Genomic DNA, 13,287 nt, shown 5'->3' with positions numbered 1-13,287 from the left:
CCTCATGTGGCTGGAGTGTGTCAGCAGTTCCAGCAAGAGGAAGGCATTGATGCTATGGACTGGCCCGTCCGTTCCCCAGACCTGAATCCAATTGAGCACATCTGGGACATCATGTCTCGCTCCATCCACCAATGCCACGTTGCACCACAGACTGTCCAGGAGTTGGCGGATGCTTTAGTCCAGGTCTGGGAGGAGATCCCTCAGGAGACCATCCGCCACCTCATCAGGAGCATGCCCAGGCGTCGTAGGGAGGTCATACAGGCACGTGGAGGCCACACATACTACTGAGCCTCATTTTGACTTGTTTTAAGGACATTACATCAAAGTTGGATCAGCCTGTAGTGTGGTTTTCCACTTTAATTTTGAGTGTGACTCCAAATCCAAACCTCCATGGGTTGATAAATTTGATTTCCATTGATCATTTTTGTGTGATTTTATTGTCAGCACATTCAACTATGTAAAGAAAAAAGTATTTAATAAGAATATATATATAGTGCCTTGCGAAAGTATTTGGCCCCCTAGAACTTTGCGACCTTTTGCCACATTTCAGGCTTCAAACATAAAGATATAAAACTGTATTTTTTTGTGAAGAATCAACAACAAGTGGGACACAATCATGAAGTGGAACGACATTTATTGGATATTTCAAACTTTTTTAACAAATCAAAAACTGAAAAATTGGGCGTGCAAAATTATTCAGCCCCCTTAAGTTAATATTTTGTAGCGCCACCTTTTGCTGCGATTACAGCTGTAAGTCGCTTGGGGTATGTCTCTATCAGTTTTGCACATCGAGAGACTGAAATTTTTTCCCATTCCTCCTTGCAAAACAGCTCGAGCTCAGTGAGGTTGGATGGAGAGCATTTGTGAACAGCAGTTTTCAGTTCTTTCCACAGATTCTCGATTGGATTCAGGTCTGGACTTTGACTTGGCCATTCTAACACCTGGATATGTTTATTTTTGAACCATTCCATTGTAGATTTTGCTTTATGTTTTGGATCATTGTCTTGTTGGAAGACAAATCTCCGTCCCAGTCTCAGGTCTTTTGCAGACTCCATCAGGTTTTCTTCCAGAACGGTCCTGTATTTGGCTCCATCCATCTTCCCATCAATTTTAACCATCTTCCCTGTCCCTGCTGAAGAAAAACAGGCCCAAACCATGATGCTGCCACCACCATGTTTGACAGTGGGGATGGTGTGTTCAGCTGTGTTGCTTTTACGCTAAACATAACGTTTTGCATTGTTGCCAAAAAGTTAAATTTTGGTTTCATCTGACCAGAGCACCTTCTTCCACATGTTTGGTGTGTCTCCCAGGTGGCTTGTGGCAAACTTTAAACAACACTTTTTATGGATATCTTTAAGAAATGGCTTTCTTCTTGCCACTCTTCCATAAAGGTCAGATTTGTGCAATATACGACTGATTGTTGTCCTATGGACAGAGTCTCCCACCTCAGCTGTAGATCTCTGCAGTTCATCCAGAGTGATCATGGGCCTCTTGGCTGCATCTCTGATCAGTCTTCTCCTTGTATGAGCTGAAAGTTTAGAGGGACGGCCAGGTCTTGGTAGATTTGCAGTGGTCTGATACTCCTTCCATTTCAATATTATCGCTTGCACAGTGCTCCTTGGGATGTTTAAAGCTTGGGAAATCTTTTTGTATCCAAATCCGGCTTTAAACTTCTTCACAATAGTATCTCGGACCTGCCTGGTGTGTTCCTTGTTCTTCATGATGCTCTCTGCGCTTTTAACGGACCTCTGAGACTATCACAGTGCAGGTGCATTTATACGGAGACTTGATTACACACAGGTGGATTGTATTTATCATCATTAGTCATTTAGGTCAACATTGGATCATTCAGAGATCCTCACTGAACTTCTGGAGAGAGTTTGCTGCACTGAAAGTAAAGGGGCTGAATAATTTTGCACGCCCAATTTTTCAGTTTTTGATTTGTTACAAAAGTTTGAAATATCCAATAAATGTCATTCCACTTCATGATTGTGTCCCACTTGTTGTTGATTCTTCACAAAAAAAATACAGTTATATATCTTTATGTTTGAAGCCTGAAATGTGGCAAAAGGTCACAAAGTTCAAGGGGGCCGAATACTTTCGCAAGGCACTACTACTACAACAACAACACACACACATATATATATACACACACATATATATACATATATACACACACATATATATATATATATACACACACTCTACCCTCTGCTTTTCTACATAAAAACCCTTGTGATGACCCCAATATCCCTTCCTAGTCCATTGATGCAGATTCCAAAATGAACATGACATCAACCAGACATATTTCAGTTTCTCCTGAGACTGCATTTGAAATAGTAGCAATCTAGATAAAGCGTTCATGTGTTAAACTGAAAACTCGTTAATGTCATTCAATTGAATGACACGAATAGTGCATCTGACTATTGCTAGAAGACTTTGAAATGCTAGACAGTTTGACAGACATCCATCAACCAAATTGAGTCAACCATGCCAGTGATCCTTTCAAATCTCAGCCAGTGTAAATTTCAAGAGTCACATCAATGTAGGATCGCTAGCCTACATCAGAGATAGTGTATATAATGACTATGTTCTTGTCGCCGGCATAACAACGGGAGTCATTGTCCCAAAGGCAGGTGGGTCTGCTTATTGGGTACAGATTGACGGGAGTGAACCCTATCTCTTCACCTCTTCCTCTCTGCCTACATGCAGCCAGACACTTCAATAGCCACTAGCTGTTGTTTGTACCATGATGTTCTAGCTAGCTACAGGGTCTTCAGAAAGTATTCACACCCCTGGTCTTTTTCAACATTTTGTTGCGTTAGTCAATTTAAAATTGATTAAATTGAGATTGTGTCACTGGACTACACACAATACCCCATAATGTCAAAATGGCATTATGTTGTTAATAAGTTGCATAGTGTTAAACACCACTATTGCACACTATTGTTGAATGACTACATCATATCTGTACCCCACATAGAAGGTCCCTCAGTCGAGCAGTGATTTTCAAAAAAAATTCAAAGATTCAACTACAAAAATCAGGGAGGTTTTCCAATGCCTCCCAAATAAGGCATTTTTGCAGGTTTTCCTACTTACAAAGCATGTAGAGGTCTGTAATTTGTATCATAGGTACACTTCAACTGTGAGAGACAGAATCTAAAACAAAAATCCCAAAAATCACATTGTATGATTTTTAAGTAATTAATTAGTATTTTATTGCATGACATAAGTATTTGATACATCAGAAAAGCAGAACTTAATATTTGGTACAGAAACCTTTGTTTACAATTACAGAGATCATACGTTTCCTGTAGTTCTTGACCAGGTTTGCACACACTGCAGCAGGGATTTTGGCCCACTCCTCCATACAGACAGTCTCCAGATCCTTCAGGTTTCGGGGCTGTCGCTGGGCAATACAGACTTTCAGCTCCCTCCAAAGATGTTCTATTGGGTTCAGGTCTGGAGACTGGCTAGGCTACTCCAGGACCTTGAGATGCTTCTTACGGAGCCACTCCTTAGTTGCCCTGGCTGTGTGTTTTGGGACATTGTCATGCTGGAAGACCTAGCCACAACCCATCTTTAATGCTCTTACTGAGGGAAGGAGGTTGTTGGCCAAGATCTCGCGATACATGGCCCCATCCATCCTCCTCTCAATACGGTGCAGTCCTGTCCCCTTTGCAGAAAAGCATCCCCAAAGAATGATGTTTCCACCTCCATGCTTCACGGTTGGGATGGTGTTCTTGGGGTTGTACTCATCCTTCTTCCTCCAAACATGGCGAGTGGAGTTCAGACCACATGACCTTCTCCCATTCCTCCTCTGGATCATCCAGATGGTCATTGGCAAACTTCAGACGGGCCTGGACATGCGCTGGCTAGAGCAGGGGGACCTTGCGTGTGCTGTAGGATTTTAATCCATGACGGCGTAGTGTGTTACTAATGGTTTTCTCTGAGACTGTGGTCCCAGCTCTCTTCAGGTCATTGACCAGATCCTGCCGTGTAGTTCTGGGCTGATCCCTCACCTTCCTCATGATCATTGATGCCCCACGAGGTGAGATCTTGCATGGAGTCCCAGACCGAGGGTGATTGACCGTCATCTTGAACTTCTTCCATTTTCTAATAATTGTGCCAACAGTTGTTGCCTTCTCACCAAGCTGCTTGCCTATTGTCCTGTAGCCCATCCCAGCCTTGTGCAGGTCTACAATTTTATCCCGGATGTCCTTATACAGCTCTCTGGTCTTGGCCATTGTGGAGAGGTTGGAGTCTGTTTGATTAAGTGTGTGGACAGGTGTCTTTTATACAGGTAACGAGTTCAAACAGGTGCAGTTAATACAGGTAATGAGTGGAGAACAGGAGGGCTTCTTAAAGAAAAACTACCAGGTCTGTGAGAGACGGAATTCTTACTGGTTGGTAGGTGATCAAATACTTATGTCATGCAATAAAATGCTAATTAATTGCTTAAAAATCATACGTGATTTTCTGGATTTTTGTTTTAGATTCCGTCTCTCAGTTGAAGTGTACTACTACCTATGATAAAAATTAAGTAGGAAAAACTGCAAAATCGGCAGTGTATCAAATACTTGTTCTCCCCACTGTGTGCGTGTGTGTGTGTGTATATATATATTTATTTATTGCTTTAATTCATTGCACAAAGTCAAAGAACAACAAATCCTATATTGCCTATTCTTAGTTATTTACATTGTTTTGTTCACAAGCTAGGTTGTTTTTCAAATGTTTGAGTTTCAACTGCTAGGGAAGAGAATACAACAGCATGACTCAAGACGCGTTACCACCGGAACCTCCAGCCGTAAACATTTTTGTCTCATCTGTGAGACAAACACAAAAAAATGAAAATGAAACAATGCCACATTACCTCTTACTAGTAATACATTATTGTTTTAGAAACATTACAAAAATGCTCATCCATTTTTTGGTGTAAGCTTGGCAGGGAAAAATATTTCTACCTGACAGTAGCTGGTGGACCAAAAAGTCAAGCTGGCGTACAAAACCTAAAGTAAAACAGGCAAAAACAAAATTTAAGAACGGTAAGCATAGAAACAACACACATAGAACAGATCTACAGCTTCTTAGACTTGCTTTAAAACAAGAATGACAGATCGATAACTCCATTTCTATGTGAATTTTGGTTGGGTCACAGAAAATGTACATATTGCAGGTTTTTAAACAGTGTAAATTCATAAATAAGCATATGCAGATTAAAACACCTGCTTTTATGATAAATCTTTTAAAATATTAGGACATGTAACAAGGATGCAAACTGCGGAGGGGGACACTTTTTTGCCACTGAAATATGCAAAAATCCCTGCAAGGGAGAAAGGCAGTTTTTAACAAAGAATATGATCTACATGATCAGTCTCTGTGTGTAAAATAAAAAGTGCTTCATGTGAACCTAACTCACAGCTAAAATATGTAAAGAAAGCAATCTAATGTTATTTGTTGCCTAGACTTTACTGCAAATGATACTCAAGTCTTGAGGGGAAAAAAACAATACACAAATATTGCAGTTAGCCATGACAGCCTTTATAATAGAATGCTTGTGACCACACACATAATTATTGCACTTGGGAAAAAAACCTCTTAAAGTAGAAATAGAATGAAACAAACTGGCATTCTATTTTTGCTCTATTATAGTGGCCACTATAGACGTCGATCAAGTGCGTACATGTGTAGGGACGTGCTGCTGTAAATGGCAAGCTGACTTTCCAGAGCGCACGTTGATGCTCTTGACAGCTCTTTGGTCTTGACCATAGTGGAGTTTGGAGTGTGACTGTTTGAGGTTGTGGACAGGTGTCTTCTTTTTTTTTTACCCCTTTTTCTCCCCAATTTCGTGGTATCCAATTGTTGTAGTAGCTACTATCTTGTCTCATCGCTACAACTCCCGTACGGGCGAGACGAAGGTTGAAAGTCATGCGTCCTCCGATACACAACCCAACCAAGCCGCACTGGTTAACACAGCACGCATCCAACCCGGAAGCCAGCCGCATCAATGTGTCGGAGGAAACACTGTGTACCTTGGTTAGCGCACACTGCGCCCGGCCCGCCACAGGAGTCGCTGGTGCGCGATGAGACAAGGACACCCCTATCGACCAAGCCCTTCCTAACCCGGACGACGCTAGGCCAATTGTGCGTCGCCCCACGGACCTCCCGTGTCGCGGCCGGTTACGACAGAGCCTGGGCGCGAACCCAGGGACTCTGATGGCACATCTGGCGCTGCAGTACAGCGCCCTTAACCACTGCGCCACCCGGGAGGCCTGGACAGGTGTCTTTTATACTGATAACAAGTTCAAACAGTTGAAACGAGTGGAGGAGAGGAGCCTCTTAAAGAAGAAGTTACAGGTCTGTGAGAGCCAGAAATCTTGCTTGTTTGTAGGTGACAAAATACTTATTTTCCACCATAATTTGCAAATAAATTCATTAAAAAATCCTACAATGTGATTTTCTGGATTTTTTTTTCTCATTTTGTCGGTCATAGTTGAAGTGTACCTATGATGAAAATTACAGGCCTCTCATCTTTTTATGTGGGAGAACTGACTAAATACTTTTTTGCCCCACTGTATAGGGCAGCAGCCTATAAGATGCAGGGTTGCATAACCGGGTGGAAGCCGGCTAGTGATGGCTATTTAACAGTCTGATGGCCTTGAGATAAACAGCTTCTATCAGTCCCTCAATCCTAGCTTTGATGCACCTGTACTTACCTCGCCTTCTGGGTGATAGCGGGGTGAACAGGCTGTGACTTGGGTGGTTGATGTACTTGATGCTTTTTGGCCTTCCTGTGACATCGGGTGCTGTAGGTGTCTTGGAGGGCAGACCGCAAAACCCTCTGGAGAGCCCTGCGGTTGCGGGCGGTGCAGTTGTCGTACCAGTGTACGCCAAGGAACTTGAAGCTTTCCACCTTCTCCACCGCAGTCCCGTCTAAGTGGATAGGGGTGTGCTCCCATCGCATTTAACTACGTCAAGGTGACTGGGAATATGGGCGAATACAAACAGTGTAGTCATTCCCTCCGTAAGTCAAACCGGCAAAATGTCAGTGGAGTCCAAAGTGGAGTCACAATTCAATGGCTCAGACAAGACCCCTGTGGCAGGGTCTACAGACAATCATGGATTACAAAGGGAAAACTACCCACGTCGCGGACACCAACGTCTTACTCCCGGACAAGCTAAACACCTTTGCCCGCATTGAGGATAACATAGTGCCACCGACGTGGCCCGCTCCCAAGGACTGCGAGCTCTTGTTCCCTGTGGTTGACGCAAGTAAGACTTTTAAGCGTGTTAACCCTTGCAAGGCTGCAGGCCAAGATGGCGTCACTAGCCGCAGCCAGAGCATGTGCCGACCAGTTGGATGGAGTGTTTACGGACATATTCAATCTCTCCCTATCCCAGTCTGCTGTCCTTACTTGCTTCAAGATGTCCACCATTATTCCTGTACCCAAGAAAGCAAAGGTAACTCAAATAAATGACTACCGCCCTGTTGCACTCACTTCTGTCATCATGAAGTGCTTTGAGAGGCAAGTTAAACCTCTTGGGGATAGTGAGACGCTAGCGTCCCAAGTGGCCAATAGCTTCGGGAAATGCAGAGCGCCAAATTCAAATAAACGTGTTAAAACTCAAACTTTCATTAAAATCACACATGCAGGGTACTCAATTAAAGTTACACTCGTTGTGAATCCGATCAGATTTTAAAAATGCTTTTCGGCGAAAGCATGAGAAGCTATTATCTGATAGCATGCACCCAGCTGAACCAGTTGTAAACAAAATAATTAGCGTAGCAGGCGCTACACAAAACGCTGAAATAAAATATACATTACCTTTGATGAGCTTCTTTGTTGGCACTCCAATATGTCCCATAAACATCACAATTGGTCCTTTTTTTAAAATTAATTCCGTCCATGTATACCCAAAATGTCCATTTATAAAGCAGGTTTGAGCCGGAAAAAAACAGCTTTCCAAAACACAACGTCACTACAAAACACTACTTTTGTAATACACCTTTAGGTATTTTTAAACAGTAATAATCGATCAAATTGTAGACGGGGCAATCTGTATTCAATACAGCAAGTAAACAAAACATGCACCATTTTCCCTCTTGCGTAACTATCAACAGTGTAATGTTGTTCCAGGATGTGCCTCTTCTTCATTTCACCAATTATTAACGTCAACCTAATTCCAAAGACTGGTGACATCCTGTGGAAGTCGTAGGAACTGTAAAATGGTCGCTATCTAATTTCCCTTGGCAAAGACAACTGAGGGAACGGTCAGAACAGTTTTTCCTTGGGGTTTTGCCTGCTACATAAGTTCTGTTATAGTCACAGACATGATTGAACCAGTTTTAGAAACTTCAGAGTGCTTTCTATCCACACCTACTAATCATATGCATATAATATATTCCTGGCATGAGTAGCAGGAAGTTGAAATTGTGCACTCTATTTATCCAAAAGTGGAAATGCTGCCCCCTATCTCTAAGAAGTTTTAAGGATCATATCACCTCTACCTTACCGGAGACCCACTTCAATTTGCTTACCGCCCCAATAGATCCAGACGATGCAATCGCCATCGCACTACACACTGTCCTATCCCATCTGGACAAGAAGAATACCTACGTAAGAATGCTGCTCATTGACTACAGCTCAGCCTTCAACACCATAGTACCCTCCAAGCTCATCATTAAGCTTGGGGCCCTGGGTCTGAACCCTACCCTGTGCAATTGGTTCCTGAACTTCCTGACAGGCCACCCCCAGGTGGTGAAGGTAGGAAACAACACCTCCACTTTGCTGATCCTCAACACAGGGGCCCAACAAGGGTGCGTGCTCAGCCCCCTCCTGTACTCCCTGTTCACTCATGCCTCCAACGCAATCATCGAGTTTACAGACGACAACAGTGGTAGACCTGATTACCAACTATGACAAGACAGCCTACAGGGAGGAGGTGAGGGCCCTGGTAGAGTGGTGCCAGGAAAATAACCTCTCCCTCAACAAAACGAAGGAGCTGATCGTGGACTTCAGGAAACAGTAGAGGGAGCACGCCCCTATCCAGATCGATGGGACCACAGTGGAGAAGGCTGAAAGCTTCAAGTTCCTCTGTGTTCACGTCACTGAAGATCTGAAATGGTCCATCCACACAGATAGTGTGGTGAAGAAGGCGCTCTTCAACCTCAGGAGGCTGAAGAAATTCAGCCTGGCCCTGATTACCCTCACAAACTTTTTACAGATGCACATTTGAGTGGATCCTGTCAGGCTGTATCACCACCGCCTGGTACAGCAATTGCACCACCCATAACCACAGGGCTCTCCAGAGGGTGGTGCTGTCTGCTCAACGCGTCACTGGGGGCACAGCACCTGCCCTCCATGACACCTACAGCACCCAATGTCACAAGAAGGCCAAAAAGATCATCAAGGACATCAACCATCCTAGCCACGGCCTGTTCACCCCACTATCATCCAGTACAGGTGCATCAAAGTAGGGACTGAGAGACTGAAAAACATATTCTATCGCAACGCCAGCAGACTGTTAAATGGCCATCACTAGCCAGCTTCTACCTAGTTCCTCAACCATGCACCTTAGAGGCTGATGCCCTATGTACATATTATCACTGGCCACTTTAATAATGGAACACTAGTTACTTTAAAAATGTTTACATAGTTCTTTACTCATCTCATATGTATATACTATATTATATACTACTGTATTTTAGTCAATGCCACTCCTACATTGCTCAGCTAATATTTATACATTTCATTATTTAACTTTTAGATTTGTGTATATTGTTGTGAATTGTTAGATACTACTGCACTGTTGGAGCTAGGAACAAAAGCATTTCGCTACACCCGCAATAATATCTGATAAATGTGTGTATGTGACCAATAAAATTTGATTTGATGAGCATCAGGCCATGCAAAACGTGCTAAAGCCTTCAAAACAACTGGGAACATGGAAAAATACGAGGCCAAGTCATGACGTCAGTGATCTTCAGGTCGGATAGTCAGAGCTCTAGAAAGACGCCAGAGTTCCCAGTTGGATGACCATTCAAAACAATTTTCCCAGTCGGAGCTCGTTTTCACCCACGAGTTCCCAGTTGTTTTGAACGCTGCATCACTCCTGTACTCTTCCCTTGACGTCACTTTTCCAACATGACTTCGGTCAAATTCATATAATATACATTTATCCCAAAATACAAATGCAAAGTGATATGTCGTATTGGGACTTTTAGTTGGATGGATGAAACAAATCAGAATGTTTAACAGCAACCTAATTCTGTAATCTTTCGTTTAAAGTTCATTTAAAGTTTTCCAGTGTGTTGTCGCCGTTATTTCTTGACGCGCATCGGTTCTAGCGGGTTAATATTTATGGTAAAAAAGACATTCAGAATAGCTAGTTCAATTATTCCGGGTTAACACTAAATTATTTTAAAGATGGATCCAAATAATCATAATCATCAGCAAACAGACGGTTCAAAGGCAACAAACCTCCAAATAAAACGTAACGCAGCTTTCTAGCTAACACCAAGGCATAATTAAAATGGCAGTTTGCAGTGATGTTAGCCAGCTATTTTAAACGGATGCTAGCTAGTTAACGTTAGCTAATATACTTGCAAAACATGGTTGATGCTGGCTACACAATACATATTGGCTTATGTCTATCAATTACAATATTAGTAACAGAGGGAATTAGGCCACGGATGAATCCATGTTGATAGTCAAATCATAACGTACTGTCGCTAATCAAACGTAGTGGCAGGCAGGGGCGAGCCAACTAGTTAGCCATCCGAACTGAATTGCTAACAAGCTACACGCTTGGTCTGCACAGCATCACAGTATGTAAACATTGCGTTGTTTATGTCTGCGAGTTCGTGAAAAAAAGAGGTGACACACTGCCATTAATCCTTAATCAAAACAATAATGTATTAGGTATTGATATAACTCAGTTTAAAATAACATTGACACTAAAGTTATTTAGCTAGATGTCAAATTAGCTAGCCTAACAACTAACGTTACTAGCTAGCGAAGATTGTGAGACGGCAAATCAGCTGAAGTTCCTGTCTTGTATTCCAAAAACAAATCCCCAGAAAACGCACAAATTTGGCATTTGAGACTAGAACACGTAGCTATAATGAAACCCTTGCCTTTTAGCTGAGAACAAAGTATATAAGCAATTTTCCAGATTTCAGGACCACGGAAGGCAGCGATAAATACATAGGACAAGATTATTAAAAATGGCTGCTGCCCAGAACAAAGCAACAATAAAACTGGGCAGTCGGAGAAGTCAATGCAAAAACATACACATAACCCCAAAACACATTAATAACTCACCGATTTTACTTGTTAGTATTTCCTGTGATCAATAACGGCGATTTAACTCCTAAATATTACGTTTCTTCAAAGGATGGCTGATGATTGTGCTGCCGACTCTTAATCTATTTGACCGTTTACTTGAGTTGTTGGTGGGCAACCTACCCGGCCTGAAAAAGAAAGTCCTTGCTCTCGTCGACTGGTGTGGCTGTATACGGATATGATGAACAAAATGGAGCAGTGACCCCTGGTGTCCTTTTTAGAACATTACATTTCAGTTACAGAGATTTATGAACTTGAATTTGCTTATATTCAATGTACACTGATATCACATTGGTGATATGTTTCCCCTTGAGTTCTTCTCCCTGTCTTATTTATTTTGTATGATTTAGTGATGAATGGGATGAGAGCTTCTTGCATCAAAACATGTCATGTTTCTTGTGGAAAACATATATTATTTTATGTCATTGCAAAAAAAACTGTGCACTAGTTAATGCCTTGGGCAAAAACAAGTAATTCTCATTAAAAGCAATGAGTCAGTACCAATGCTGTGCTTGACATCGGCCTCTTCGAAATTGCAGTGATCTTATGGTTGCTATGGCTCCAATATCAAGTTCAGTGGTTGAGGAGACAAACTGCAGCCATCAGCACTGTATCGCATGCTTTTTAATCACTGTCTTGGTCAGTAATGGCAAACTCGATGCCAACAGTCCACCTCCAGTGAGCAGAAAACATGTATTTACAATGGCGTCAGTGAGTGACGGGAGGGTAGGAAGAGCAAAGTAGACAATGATCTGGGTAATCACATTAACCTAATGGGAATCTCCACTACATCCCAAAGGCAGCTGGGATGGGTGGATGCTGCTGTCTGGGTTCACTTTCTATTTGTGTGTGTTCATGCGTGTGTGAGTTTGGTTTGTGTGTGTGTGACTGTAGCTTATGTGTCTTGTGATGTTGTAGTTGCTGATGTTCTTTCAGATTATGATTTAGAGCAGAATCACATCATTGTCTACTAATCCCATCTGACCTCTACTGAAACCTTGTGATTATGAGTATGGGACTAATGAAAGGTTAATTCAATTTTATGTCACTCAAACCAGTGTATGTGTGTTTGTGTGTGTATCTGTGTTTGCCCACATATGTATGCTTGTTTATTCCATGTGTAACTCTGTGTTGTTGTTTGTGTCGCACTGCTTTGCTTTATCTTGGCCAGGTCACAGTTGTAAATGAGAACTTGTTCTCAACTAGCTTACCTGGTTAAATAAAGGTGAAATTTAAAAAATATATAATTATAAATCTGTGTGTGCATGTTTTTGTGTTGTGTGCCTGTGTGACTGCGTGTCTGTCTTTAAGTGCGTCTGTGCGTATGTCTGTGTCATGGTGCTATGAGGACGGTGCCTGGTGTTTAGAATCCACGGACCCATCTAGTTAAGTAGACAGAAGCCTTGGCCAAACTACTATCAATGTGTGGCACGTACCGCGACAATAGTCTCACATAGCCTTTATTGAGACAGCATACAGACACTAACTATTGATTAATACTTTTAGTGAGACACATAGGTGCACAGTACCTACACATTCAATTTAAAAGACCAACACAGTGATATTTCAGAGCAATAACAGAGTCATTTGCGAGTATTGTACCCTCACAAAATATGGATTGAGAATCAGTCAAAGTAGAGTAAGAGCTTAAAATGACCTCTTGAGGGCGCACTTGTCAAGCTATTTGAATGACTAGACTGGTGCATTGGAATGACAAACCTTGTTCAAATCAAAGCACATTTTATTAGTCACATACACATATTTAGCAGATGTTATTGCGGGTGTAGCGAAATGCTTGTGTTCCTAGCTCCAACAGTTCAGTAATATCTAACAATTTACAACAGTGCACACACATCTAAAGTAAAATAATGGAGTTAAGAAGTATTAGGACGAGCAATGTCGGAGTGGCATTGACTAAAATACAGTAGAATAGAATACAGTA

At 42.1% G+C, this 13,287-nt stretch overlaps 1 protein-coding gene across 22 annotated transcripts in view; it reads right to left on the bottom strand.

The window, feature by feature from the left end:
* Positions 1 to 11,536, bottom strand: part of prrc2b (proline-rich coiled-coil 2B) — a 41,245-nt gene extending 29,709 nt beyond the window's left edge. For 14 of the 22 annotated variants that reach the window (XM_021602484.3, XM_021602478.3, XM_021602486.3 and 11 more), the window contains exon 1: positions 11,325 to 11,536. The gene's annotated coding sequence lies outside the window, so the exon portion shown is untranslated. The remainder of the gene's footprint in view (positions 1 to 11,324) is intronic. The other 8 variants (XM_090234524.1, XM_090234531.1, XM_090234529.1 and 5 more) reach the window with 3 other exon arrangements.
* Between the last annotated feature and the right edge of the window lie 1,751 nt (positions 11,537 to 13,287).

Source organism: Oncorhynchus mykiss, chromosome 5 (genome assembly GCF_057628025.1).
Source record: "Oncorhynchus mykiss isolate SJ-2025 chromosome 5, ASM5762802v1, whole genome shotgun sequence".
Classification (NCBI taxonomy): domain Eukaryota; kingdom Metazoa; phylum Chordata; class Actinopteri; order Salmoniformes; family Salmonidae; genus Oncorhynchus; species Oncorhynchus mykiss.
This window is presented reverse-complemented; position numbering and strand designations above follow the sequence as displayed.